Source organism: Miniopterus natalensis, chromosome 2 (genome assembly GCF_054644295.1).
Source record: "Miniopterus natalensis isolate mMinNat1 chromosome 2, mMinNat1.hap1, whole genome shotgun sequence".
Taxonomy (NCBI): domain Eukaryota; kingdom Metazoa; phylum Chordata; class Mammalia; order Chiroptera; family Miniopteridae; genus Miniopterus; species Miniopterus natalensis.
In genome coordinates, this window is record NC_142082.1 from 155,738,851 (window position 1) to 155,752,092 (window position 13,242).

Sequence of the window (13,242 nt, forward strand, 5' to 3'; positions counted from 1 at the left end):
ATACAGCAGATAGCCGAGGAAGGAAACGGTGCTTTCATCTAGAAATGCAGATATGTATGTTCGCACTGGTATGTTTTCCCTATTCCACCTTCCTTTTCTTTTTTGGCATGCAGTGAGTCTAGCCCAGGACACAGTTCAGCCTTTGGTCCAGCTTGTGCTCACACTTGCCCACAACTCTGCAACAGCTATTAATTTGGAGGGAGTTGGGGTGAAGATAACGGGTGAGATGCAAGGAAGCTTTCCAATGATCAAATGCCCTTTTAAATTCTCTAGGTACTTTTTTATTCATCATCAAAACAAGGATATTAAATTTGAAGCACAGCTTGTTACAGCTCATCTTACTCAAGGCCCGATTTGTTTTGTTTGTGTTGAGTTTGGGTTTGTAGTAGGCCTTCTGTTTCTTCCCCTTGTTTTTTGACCTTTAGTTACTGCACAGCTCATTAGTTCCTCTACCTCGGAGGTTAACTGAGGAGAGAAATGGTGAGATTCAAATTTGGCTGATCAACATTTGGAGGATTTGGGGAGGAGAATGCTCTTTGATTCAAAAGTAAAAACCAAGGGAATTTTATTTCAAGATGTCTTTGTAGGGCATGGATCCTTTCCCCAGAGTTGTCCATCCTTAACGTTACCATTTTCTAAATTCTCATTGTCTTGTCAGCCTTCACTCCACTGAACATCAGTCACCACCTACTTGCCAAATCTAATGGAAAATTTTAATCCCCATCTTGTGCCCTTTTTGGCATTTGCAAACGTTGACTTCTCTCTCCTTCCTTCTTAGAACTTTTCTCCCCCCCCCCTTTTTTTTTCTTTTTGCTGTGATAGTCATCCCTCTTTTTCTTGAAACAGGGGTGAGTGATAGCAGGGAGGAGTGTGGCTCTTGTTAAACCAGGATTCTGGATCTTACCAAGTAGAAGAACCTTCCTAGAGTTTCTCTTGGTCACAGGGAGGGTCCTGACATCAATTTTATCAGGCATCCAGAGGTGAACAAGTTGGCTGACTCATGACAACCAACTTTCATGTGACCAGTGCATAAATCAAGATGAAATTTACTATGATTAAATAACCGTGCTCACTAGTAAGGAGAAGCGCTTACTAGGATCGAGGTACCTGGTGAGGTATCCCCACCTGTAAACCAGAGTGTGCCTTACCGAGATGGCTGTTGAAGTCAGTGAGTTTACCTGTATCCAGTCCTGGATAAACTCAGATAACTCTGTTCCCTACCTCAGCCCCATGCGGTTAACACATTCTTTCTTCAGCACATAGTTCAATTTGTTTTAAGCTTTCTTAGCTATAATCATATCCCTGGTAAGCCTTCCTGCGATCACACCAAATGTCCTTGACAGGAGTTGTAAACAACCTTTATTTCTGGTTTCTAATTATATTCCCAAAAAGTAACCTAACTAGAAATCAGTGAGTGTTCATGCACTTCAAGCCCTGTGGCATAATCAGATTTGAGTTTTAAGAGAACAGTCTGAGAGGTTAGATTCAGAATAGAGGAGACTACCACGGGAGAGACTCTGACTTTCGTGGAAAGCAGTGGGAATGAATGGGGGGACAGCACCTAGAGATACATAATTATGTGTAACCGGTTTCCTATTGCTAACTATAAACAAGTTACCATGAACTTAGTGGCTAAAAACAACATGAACGTGTTATCTTACAGTTGTGGAGGTCAGAAGTCCTAAAGCCAAGGTGTGGGCTGTGTTCTATCCGGAGGCTCTAGGGGAGAATCCATTGCCTTGCCTTTTCCAGTGTCTGGATGCCGTCTGCATTTCTCGGCTTGTGCCTGTTTCTGCTCTCTTCAAAGCCAACGACATAGCATCTTCAAATCTCTCTCTGTTTGTCACCTCTGCTTTATGATGAGGGGGCCATCTCTTTAGATAGGCAAAGAAAATGGGAATTTGATGTAGATACATTTCTAGCCCTCTGTGCTGTGAACGGAATTGAATTATTTGCAGGAAGAGATGCTGGTGTCTCTATTACTAGTCAAACCGTCAGTGGGATTTAACCGTAAGATTGCTGCAGTGATGACTCATTAGTTCAACTAAATCATGGATCCCCTCTGGTGACTTACATAACTGAAACCCAAGGTATTAACACATTGAGAAAACCAGGTTCACATCTGCAGCCCCTGGGTGTAAATCCCTTTCTCTGGAAATCCCTGGTAAGTCATATTGCCGAGTTTGAGAACTATATGTTTAGATAAGCATTTCCCAACACCCTGTAAGGTGAAGCACCACCCTGTAAGGTGGGACACTGGGAAGACAGTTGCTTCCATGCTTAAATATAGTCCATGGAACACAGCAGTGACTACAGTTTGGCCAGCCTAGAAGCTCATCAATAGGTCAGATCTATCCAGGGCAAAGTATTGGGAAATCCTTTCATAAGGACGTCCAAGAGAGAGACAAACATTGTGCCACAGCAAATAGATATGTGTGCTGGGAGGAATAAATTATGGACTTCTGCATACAACATCAGTTCCTTTATTATGTAGCCTCTCCTAACTTTCCTTTTCCCTACATCTTTCCCCACCCTGCTCCACCCAGACTACTTAACAGCTCCCTAACCTCTCAAACGGTGATTCAGGACCACTTCTCAGTTCTCTTACTACACTACCCTGAAATTGCTCCTTTACTTGTAGAGCCCTCACTATCCACCCTCAACCTCACCCTTACTCATTTCTTGAAGCCAGGGACTATGTGGTACTTACTGTATCCCCCATGCCTGACACTGGGTCTGGCTCAGACTGGGAACATAGCTGAAATAACGAACGAGTGAATGACCAAATAAATGGAATAAACTAATGCCACCTGCTCACCTGTTATACTTTTCTTTGATCTTCTTCCTTCTAACCCATTACTAGCTAAGATTTTCATTTTCTTCTTTAATTAAAAAACACACACAAAAAATAAGCTATGGTATTGTGCTAGGCTCCAGGATTACAAAAATGAATTTGACATCATTTCAACCTTCTATGAATTCAAGTTCATCTAAAGAAACATGTCCTAAAAGAGAAGGCAGATAATGCTAGTAGCCTATCCCATTCCCTTTCTTCCTTCTTTCTTAGTAACAGAAACCTGATTTTGTGCCCAGGGAAAATTTTTATTTCACAACCTTCCTTGCAGATAGGTGTTACAAAGTATAGCCCAATGGTATGTGGATGGAAGGTGTTGATAGGACTTGAGGAAAACTCCTTATTTGTGTGTCTGGTGGTGGGATACTGGCAGGGCAGACTCAAGCCCTATGCTTGCATGGAACTTGAGTGTGATAGCTGGAGTTACAGCAGCAATCTTGTGAAATCAAGACTCTCTTGAAGCCCAGTCATATGCTAAAATTTGTACAAAAGGGGTCATTTAGAGTGATTCAGCCTATCTTACCACGCCTTTATTTAGTCACTAGTAGTGATAAGTTTGGAAAGAAGAGAAAAAAATGACATCTATTCCCTTTGGTATATGTGTGTGTGGAAAGCAAGTAAATATGGTATTCTTTCTCATTCCTGATGAAAATCTTATATTTTCTTATATACTGTAGTTTTTCTTTTATACTGAAACACTACAAAGACCTATAAATATTGTGATTCATTTGACCAACATAAAGGGGCTTTTTAGAAACAACCAACAGTTCTCAGGTCTGTAGAAATTTTTTATGTAATGATAGTTTCTTCTTTAAAAAATGTTCAGTTACTAAATTATAAAGAACCCCTTAAAAGACCCTCCAATAATCTGATGGGGAAGGAGGATAATGATCAGTGTATTTTGTTTAACAATCAAGTACAGTATGGAAAGAAAAGAAAGCATAAACTATAAATGGAAACTACAACAGGTTCTGCCAAAAGGAATACAACCAAATATGTTCAGAAATAGGATTTAAAATATGATTGGATCTTTAGATAGATGATTTTTGGTAGGATAATCTCATAAAAATGAAACAGTCTTGGTTTTTTTATTGTAGGCTAGAAGAGTGGATTTAGTCAGCTGAAGTTAACTATAGGGGAGTCTACCAGAGCTTATACTAGGATCAGTATATTGGGGAAATCAATGAATGTAGTACCCGATGTTATTAATACATGGAGTAGAATCTGGTCTAACTGGCATTCTTTCAACCGGAATGCCACTCGCCAATGTCCCTACACTTCTGTAGTACTTTAATTGAGGTTTATCATGATGACCCTGATATGACTTCTGAATCATAGCAGAAAGATTAAATTATCTTCTGCTTTGCCTCTATGTATTTAATTATATTTTTATTAATTGCAAACTGGAAATCTGATCTGTTTAATAACACTGCTAGACTAACCAGAGCCTCCTTGTCAAGGACCCAGTCATCTGTAATAGAAGATTCTACAGTTCATGGGAAGAATATACAACTGATTAAAAATGTGAGATTTATACGATCATAGCAAGAATAATAATTGCAAAATAACTTAGAATCATTCAGCCACAAGAATTATCACAAAGGTATTGATTAATAGTAAATGCTACATAGCAAGGAAGGACCTAAGGATGTTAGGAAAATTTAGGCTAGATCCAGAGAGGCCGGGATGGAACAAGGGACCCTTGGGTGAAGGCCTGTCTGAGGCCTACTTGCCAGTCTCACCCTTTCTATTCTCCCACTAGCCATAGAAATACACTTATCTACCTCTCTTTCCTCTGCCAGTCTCTTTGCTGCCAACCAGGATATCTATCCCCGCTGGCCTCGTCTGGAGCTCTATTTACAGTCTATCTTCAAACAGCTTCTCTGCCTCTCTTCATATAACAAACATTCATCTTCAGCTTCTCTGACATTTTCTAGTAATTTAATAGTAAATATGATGGCAGCTGTGGGGAGAGGGAATAAAGTAAAAATCCTTCCAGTGCTATTCTCCTCCCCAAATTTAGCCCAACTAGCCAAGCTCAGCATGAGTGTTACTGGTGGGTATTTGGGAAAAACAGAGGCCACGTAGCTGATTCACCTGCATTCCTGGGCACCACCCAGAGACTGTTCTGGAAGGTTCTGGGTGAAGGTTCTGGGGTGGAAGTGAAGGAGGCAGACAGAGCTTCAGAGGAAATACAAGAATGGGCAAGTGGTACAGGAGCAAGGACAAGTCAGTGTGCATAGTGTTCCTCTAGCAAAATCAGGGACTTTCCTTCTTTTCCCTCCCCTGGCCCTTTAGCCCCAGACCGGCTGAAGACATCATTTTGGACAAATGCAAGAAAAGTTGACAAATGAGAATGGGTGTTGGGCAAGAGTGGTGAGATACTGGCTACTGAAGACTTTGAAGGAAGGGAGAAAAATCAAATTTTCTTTCTAATCTAGGAAAGAAAGAGATGTTCCCTACTCTAAGGCTGGGGTAGAAATGAATGCTTGCGAGAACTACTGATACTGAAATTGTAAATACTACCACTTTGGCCTGAATCAGAACGACATTTCCTGATAACTGTACTCAAATAAGCAAGAGGCTGGATGTGGCCTGCAGCAGCACAGCCCAGGTGAGTGCTGTGTGGCTCAATGGAAGGCAGGGGGTGGGCAGGTTAAGACATTGATAGTGTCGTCATCCCACGCCTGACACCTTCCGGGAGAGACCATTCCCGTCCTGCTGCTGCCCTTCAGCCTCTGAGGAGATCCCTGTCTTCCTGACCTATATGGGAGGTATGGCAGTCCATTTAAATAAAAGAACTTTAAAAGAACCCTAAGCTGCTTTTCTTAGAGAGATTGAAAGACACCAAGACAGACCTTGGTTCAAGTCCCAACTCCGCTTCTCACTACCTGGGTGATGTGTTGTTCAAGTACTCAGACTTTAGTTTTCTTATCTGAGAAAAAAAAGGGGGGTGGGGGAAGAGAGGATAATATTAGCAGCACATAAAGAATTATTGTGATTCACTGGCCTCGTGTGGAAAGCCTTCACTACAGTGCCTGGTACATGTCATCATCTTCAGGCTGGTAGGTGACAAGGTACTTTTCAGCAAAGCCAATAATTATAATTGTCTGTTTCAGTATACTCTGTGGCAGGCACTGTTCTAAATGCTGTTCATGTATTAAATTTTAAATACAACACCTGTACCAAGTAGATACTCTTATATACCCATTTTATAGATTAGGAAGTCGCAGCACAGAGAGATTAAGTAATTTAGTCAAGGTTCCATCATTAGATAGTAGCAGAGCAGGGATTCAAACCCAGGAAATCTGCTTCAAAGCCTGCATTCTTTTTTTTCTTTTTAAAATATATCTTTATTGATTTCAGAGAGAGGAAAGGAGAGGGAGAAAGAGAGATAGAAACATCAATGATGAGAGAGTCATTGATCGAGCCCACAACCCGGGCATGTGCCCTGACTGGGAATCAAACCCTGATCTCCTGGATCCTAGGTCGATGCTCAACCGCTGAGCCATGCCCAGCCAGGCCAAAGCCTGCATTCTTTACCACTGCAGTTAATAAAAAGTGAGGCAAGAATAAAAAATAACAGAGAATGAAGCATGGAATTGGCTCAGGTTCAAGGTGAAAAGATTAGAATGAGATCGCAGATTGTGATCTGGTTTCGGCAGGTTCCTTTCCCCTGGTATCTAGAGTGTGCGGAGGGTGTGGGATGGGAAGTGAGGACAGGGCAGGCCCAGCAGCATCAGTGCCCCCTCATTATGGACTGTACACAGCAAAATAAGTTACCCTTCTATTTTAGAATGATTGATGTTTCCAAGTTAATTTACAAGCAAATTGGGAAAGTAACCCACAGAGGACTGTGACTAAGATAACTATGTGCATTTTATTTTTTATTTTTTTAAAAATTGATTTTAGAGAGAGGAAGGGAGAGAGAGGAAGAAACATCAATTTGTTGTTCCACTTATTTATGCATTCATTGCTTGCTTCTTGTATCTGCCTTGACTGAAGATCAAACCTGCAACCTTGGTGTTTTGGGGCAGCGCTCTAACCAACTGAGCAACCTGGCCCCGGCCAGCTATGTGCATTTTAAATGAATTCCTGGTATTCGGTCTTCTACCAGATAAGGGACAATCCTAGGAAGTGAGCCAGCAGGAGCTAGTTCTGCTTCAATGAACTTTGTGACCCAGGGCAAGCCCCTTTGCCTTCCTTGACCTCTCTAAGATGGGAGCATGATTTGTCAGTGGTTCTTTGAACCCCAGCATTAACTGGCAGATCTGGCTGCCTAATGGGAGTCCCCCTTTCCCTTCCACTGTTCCCTGTGTGTCCCTATGTGTGGTTTTTCCAAAAGGCCACATTTCCAGGTGGGGCTGCATTGTTCTTGTGGCAAGGGCTTATAAAATTACCTCAAATGTCACATCTAAGCTCTAACATTCTAAATAGATGAATCATCAATTAAAATACTGGGTGTCATTGAAAGAGAAGAGACATGGCAAAGTAGGCTTGCTCCAGCTCCTAATAATGACCCACACAGCAATTCAACAACCAACTTAAAAATCCAGAAAAAGATGTAGGTGAGGCTTTAAGATAGGTTTGCACTAGGAACATAATCAGTGAATATAATTCTATTATGCATTTTTACTTTATTTTATGACTTCACTCCTTACATTCATTTTAGATATCAATTTGTGAGCATCAGTTCCCAAAAAAGTCATTATTCAGAGAATTCTATGTGCCACTGGAGCTTTATAACAAATAAATGAACAAAGGGTGGCTACCCTAGGAAGAAAGAGCCTCACGTTACTTGTTGCCCTCAAAACTGGGAAGTCCATGTACTAATAGGGGTCATGACAGAATGCCGAAGTGAAGAGAAAACTGCATAATACTTCAGTGATTCTAGACACAAGTAGATAATCAGTTCAGCCCTGGGTAGTTTCAAGAGAGTAAACTAAGAAAAGGAAATCTTGTTCTCCTCAGGGCAAAGATGTTTTTGTTTTAATTTTAGCACCTGGTGTTCCCTAGGGAAGTGTTTGCTAAAACAAAAACACTTTTATTAGTATCTGAGTGTTAGAAATTAATCAAAGATATAGTAGCATGTCAGAATCCCTTCTCTTATAATAAGCAATCATGATTGTACTGTTGAGGTCCTTGTAGGTAAGGGCTCTAATTCTATCTGGCTTTTTAGGAGCAAATAAAGTGATAAAAAGGAGTTACTAGGAAAAAGTTAAGTAAATGCAAAATGATACATGGGAACCTAAAATTCTAGACCTTGGCAGTGCACACCCAAGCCTGAGGGCTGTGCAGCAAATGGAAACCAGCGGAGGTCCTGGCAGGTGACTCTACTCTCTTTCCAAGGCTGGACTCAGAAAATGGAAGAAGTGATTTGGATGAGGAACTACTTTGTACATAAATATTTATTTTACTGTGAGATCTCAAGGACATCCTTAGGTCGTATTTTAGAGATAATGCAGAATTCACATGAGTGATTCAGATCTCTAAAATTGAGAGAGAATAGATAATTTCCTAATTTTTTAATATAGGCAGAAGAGAAGATGCGTTGGAAGGTAACTTGGATGTGAAAGAAGTTTAAAAGGCTTCAAGTACTGGGTTATAATCCTCCTAGCACATGGATGACATCTTAGAGTTTTTTTCTGTTTTATCTTTTTTTAAAAAATATTTATTGATTTTAGAGAGAGAGGAAGGGAGAGGGAGAGAAAGAGAAACATCGATTGGCTGCCTCCCATACACACCACTACTCCTGTCACCCCTACCCCCAGAATCAAACCACTACTCCCGTCACCCCCACCCCCGGAATCAAACCGGCAACCTTCAGGTGCATAGGATGATGCTCAGCCAACTGAGCCACACTGGCCAGGGCTCTGGGCTCTGTTTTTTTCAAACCTACCCTTCAGCAGCAGTAGTCAGTTCAGTAGTTACTATGCACGTAAGGTGCTTGAGTGAGTCTTTTTTGTTAGAGAAAGGAAAAGCAAATTGATACACTTTCCAGAGCTCTCTTCAGAGACCTGAGCCTGATTAAGGACAATTATAAAAAAGATAGACTATTTGCAAATGAAACATTTAAATCTCATGCTGTCTTGTCAGTTTTTAACCCTTCTTTCTCCTGGCTACTCTACCCCCACCCTTGATGGCAAGAAGACAGAGCAGCTCTAAATGGCTCCAGGCAAACTGTGAAGTGTGTGGATTAGCATCTAGAGTGGGGATGGTGGTGCCCGCTTCCAGGCAATTTATTTAATCTCTTTGGACCTCAGTTTCTTCATGCGTAAAAAGGGTTGTTGATGAGTTTTTACCAAATACAGTGTCTGAAAGATTAACTGTGTCTGACCTAGAGTAGGCCTCAGTTCAAATTAGCTCTAGCCCTTAATCTTCCCACTGAATCAGAAATTTTGGGTTGGAGGCCTTATTGTTTAGGCCAGAGATGCTTTCCTTTATATGGTGTCAGATGGTGGGACAAGGAGTGGGGAGTGAGACCAGAAATCCCTACCTCTCGGTTAGTAGCAGAGAAAAGAGGGAACTCCATGCCCTGGCAATGATTCAGAAGTCAGTACCAGTACCAGTTGCAGCTCTGAGCTCCCAGGTGGGTGAATATTAGACAGAAAAGTTTCTCCATGTCCAGTTGTGTCTGTTTTTGGTCCATTCTGCTGATAAATACCCTCACTTAGACGTTATTACTGCAGATGAAAAGACTGGTAAGTCAGGTTTGTGTAATGTTGGAGCTTTAAAAAAAAAAAATCAGTGTTTTATTTAAAATCTGACCCAAGCTTGGCATTATTCTAAATGAGAATTCTGTGTGGCCGGGCAAGGGTTTCTTGGTGTTGACTTTGAATACTTGTTTGTCACTTTGTGAAGTTGGCTTAGCACTGTCAGATTGTATAGGAAACCTTTTTAAGAGTCACAGGGCAGCTTTTCAAAAGCCCTTTAGATGTGGACATGGAATTTCACTGGCCTCACCCCAATCCAAGTGGCCTCTAACAGAAAGAACCAGAGCAGCTGGGAGGGGCAGTACTTCATAGGCCTGAAGCAGTGTGCTCTATCTTCGAGTAATCCAAGACTGCCAAGAAAACTTTCTGTCATAGTGCAAGTGAAGCTGAAAAAATCTGAATTATAGCCCATCGAGCTACAGGGGGTCATCTCCTCCAATCCCTTCAATTTCCAGTTGAAGAATCAAATCCAGAGATGTCTAGGGACCTGCTCAAGATAATGCAACTAATTAGGCTCAGATTTAAGACTCAAGACAGAATAGAGAAAAAAAATTATATTTAAACTTTACATAATTTCTCTCCCTTGCCTCATCAACTTTGATCTCTCTGCAAAATAGTTAACACAGCAATTAGCTGGAATAAGAGAAATTTGTGAGTGAAATTGTGCTGACATGCTTGGGATTGTATTAATATTCTCTAAAACCACAAAGTGCACTTATTAAAGAGTTTGCAGCCAATTTGAGAATTTATGTTTAATTTCAAAGGGTGCTTTCATTTTCAGAAGTTAAAGCAATCTTTGTTCCCTGTTAGGCTTTAAAGGCTGGGCTCTCGAAACCCAGGGCGATGGTTCATTGTTGCTGGTGCCACCATTAGACCCAGTACTACTTGGAAAGCAATTCGAGGCAATTTTAGAGGAGCTCAGTGCCATGCCTCTGTGATTATAGTACGTGCAGTTGTCAAGTGAGAGAAACCAGTATTCCTTGGTGACTTCCACAATCAGTGGGCTGTGAGCAGTCAGTCAGATGCACAGAGAACAGCCCTCCACTTCAGACACAGGACTCGCCCCCAGATCAAGCTGCTCAAAATTGCCTTTTTACTCAAGATCAAGCACCTTCAGAAGTCATGTTGTAAGTAGTAGGGGAACCGTTAAGTTGTACTTGAGTGGAACAGTTAGAAAGAAGAAAACAAATGTGTAGTTGAAAGATGCAAGGAGCTAATACTGGGTATATTTATAGGGCCCCTGTTTGGATGTATCTTTTCTGCCATGGAGATTCTTCTAATTTGCATTTTGGTATGTTTTCCCTTTCTTAATTTTATGGGTTTTGTTTTTTGTTTTTAAATCCTTACCCAAGGATATTTTCTTCCGTTGCTTTTCAGAGACAGTGAAAGGGGGAGAGAGAGAGGGAGAGGGGAGAGGGGAGAGGGGAGAGGGAGAGACCAGGGCTGGGGATCGAGCCTGCAACCAAGGTATGTGCCCTTGACCGGAATAGAATCCAAGACCCTTCAGTCCCTGAGCCAGTGCTCTAACCACTGAGCCAAAGTGGCTAGGGCCCTTTTCTTAATTTTAAACCATGAACTTTTCTTATGCTAATTTAAAAAAAAAAAAATAGAGGTCAGTCACTCCCTAAATTCCTCTCGGCTGGTGAACATTCTCTCTCTCCACGTGGTCACTTGCTGCCTCTTCTAATCTGAGACACTCACTGCAGTCAGCAATCAAATTCCTGGAGGTTGGAGCATGGAAAACTCAATCCCAAACCATTCTCATCTTTTCCCATAAAAGATCATGCATATCTTAGTCTTGATTTCTTTTCCCCTGCTAATGTCTTTCTACAAATACTTGTAGATGTGAGCACATGAGACTTTTACTCCCTTCCCTTACGTTTCCTGTGGGGGAAAAAGGGGTTCTATAGGAAGTAACCTCATAGAATAATCTGATCGTAAATTCCTAACTGAGCAGGTCTTGGTGGGTAGTCAGACTTAGGCACCTAACTTCTTTACTGAAAGGTTTATGTTTGCCTTAAGCAAGGCCTGTCCATTGTGTCTGTGCATCTAGGTTAACACACCTTTGAAGTGCCCCCTTCCGGGCCCCTCCTTGTAATACCTGCCCATCCTTTCAGACCCCCCCTTCCAAAGTGTGCAAGAGAGCACACGTAACCTTAACTATCCTGTAACCCGATTGCATCTCGCTTTCTCCCACTTACATGCAATCTTTTTTACATTCCCTCCTTAATCTCAAATGCATAAAAGAAACTGCAAACTGTTATTTTTAAAAAAACAACACATTTATCTCAGTCTACTGAGATCTTGCTTCGGGGCATTTCTCTATTTGGCTCAAATAAATTTTTATTAAAACATTCTCTCCAGGTCTGGACCTTCTTATGTTGACACCCCCAAACCTTTCCTGGTTATTTGTAGAATCCTCTCCTCCTACACCACTCTGCTCGTTATTTTCTCCCTCCCATTTCATTCCCCCAAATCTATAGGTAACCCATGGCTGAGCAGCGTTTTCATTTTGCCTGTGATAAACCCTGAAGAAGGAAAAGGCAAATCCACACATTTTGGTGTGTGTTCGACGTAAAGAACCACGGCCAGGAGATGCTGGAAGTCCACTTTGACTTCACATTAAAGTATTTGTTTCCCCCCCTCCCCTTCCATATCCTTCTCTAGTTAAACTTAATTTCCTTATTAAAAATATTTTAAAAAATTACTTCTAGCCAACAGTTCCGTTTTGAGTGCTGCAGCGCAGTATTGTCCACTGTTTTTCATCGCAGAGGTCCCGCAGGAGGTAAATGAGCCCCTTTGAAATCATATTGGAACCTGGCCATTTTTATAACATTCTTTTTATGAGAAAATGAATTCCCAGTTTTTAGAACATGATTTATTTTAAGTTGGGTATTTCCTCTGTGTGTTTGGTAACAAAAATCTTTTTGATGTGGTGACATAAAGTCAGAGACCTGCCTTGGTTTTTACCTTGTTGCATATTTTCATAATAGAAAGAAATTAATCCATTTATTCCTCATGTTTTTTGTGTGTTTGTATAACCATCTAGAGACCTTGCAATGCATATTGTTGGCCATGTATAATTTTCCACAATCAGAGAGCATATAGAGACTGTAGTTGCCCACTGTTTCTGACTTTCCCCTCCCCTGGGCACAGGGACAGGCTGTGTTTCCCAGCCTCCCGTGTAGCTGGGTGTGGCTGAGTACAAGTGATCTGAGGAACTTCTGCCTTATCTTGCGTATCCCTGGCCCAAGACTCCCTCTCTTTCCCCGACGAAGCCAGCTGGAATGGTGACGGCCAGAGCAACCCTGCAAGCCAACCGCTGATGGCAGAGCCGCTGCCAGCCTGGGCTCCGATGACTGGAGCAGAACTGCCCACCCGGCTGGAACGCTTCTCCTGGACTGTAACCTGGGAGACAAATAAACTCATTGTTCTTCGAGCCACTGCATTTGGGGTCTGTCTGTCTTACGATAATAGCTTAGTCTATTCAATAATACTACTACAAAAATTATTTTACAAGGTTTCCTATTGTGAGGTGTTTTACCTCAGTATATTAAATAACCAAACCATAGAAGCAAAAAAGTAATTTTCTTCAGAAAATAAAACTCTACACTCTTCAGCTGTTTTCCTTTGATTCTGACAGTGAATTTCCCTATACATTAAGACATTGATAAA

The 13,242-nt window shown here is 41.5% G+C and overlaps 1 long non-coding RNA gene across 3 annotated transcripts; it reads left to right on the forward strand.

The window, feature by feature from the left end:
• Nucleotides 1-2,407: 2,407 nt before the first annotated feature.
• LOC148093888 (uncharacterized) lies at nt 2,408-13,006 on the forward strand. 3 transcript variants are annotated; one of them, XR_015714072.1, is made up of 5 exons: nt 2,408-5,468; nt 10,378-10,694; nt 10,803-10,858; nt 12,051-12,194; nt 12,282-13,006. It is a non-coding gene; the product is annotated as an uncharacterized LOC148093888 (long non-coding RNA). The 3 variants fall into 3 exon arrangements; XR_015714070.1 differs by having other exon boundaries at nt 2,409-5,468; nt 12,051-13,006; XR_015714071.1 differs by lacking the exon at nt 10,378-10,694 and having other exon boundaries at nt 2,410-5,468; nt 12,051-13,006.
• The last annotated feature ends 236 nt before the right edge of the window (nt 13,007-13,242 follow it).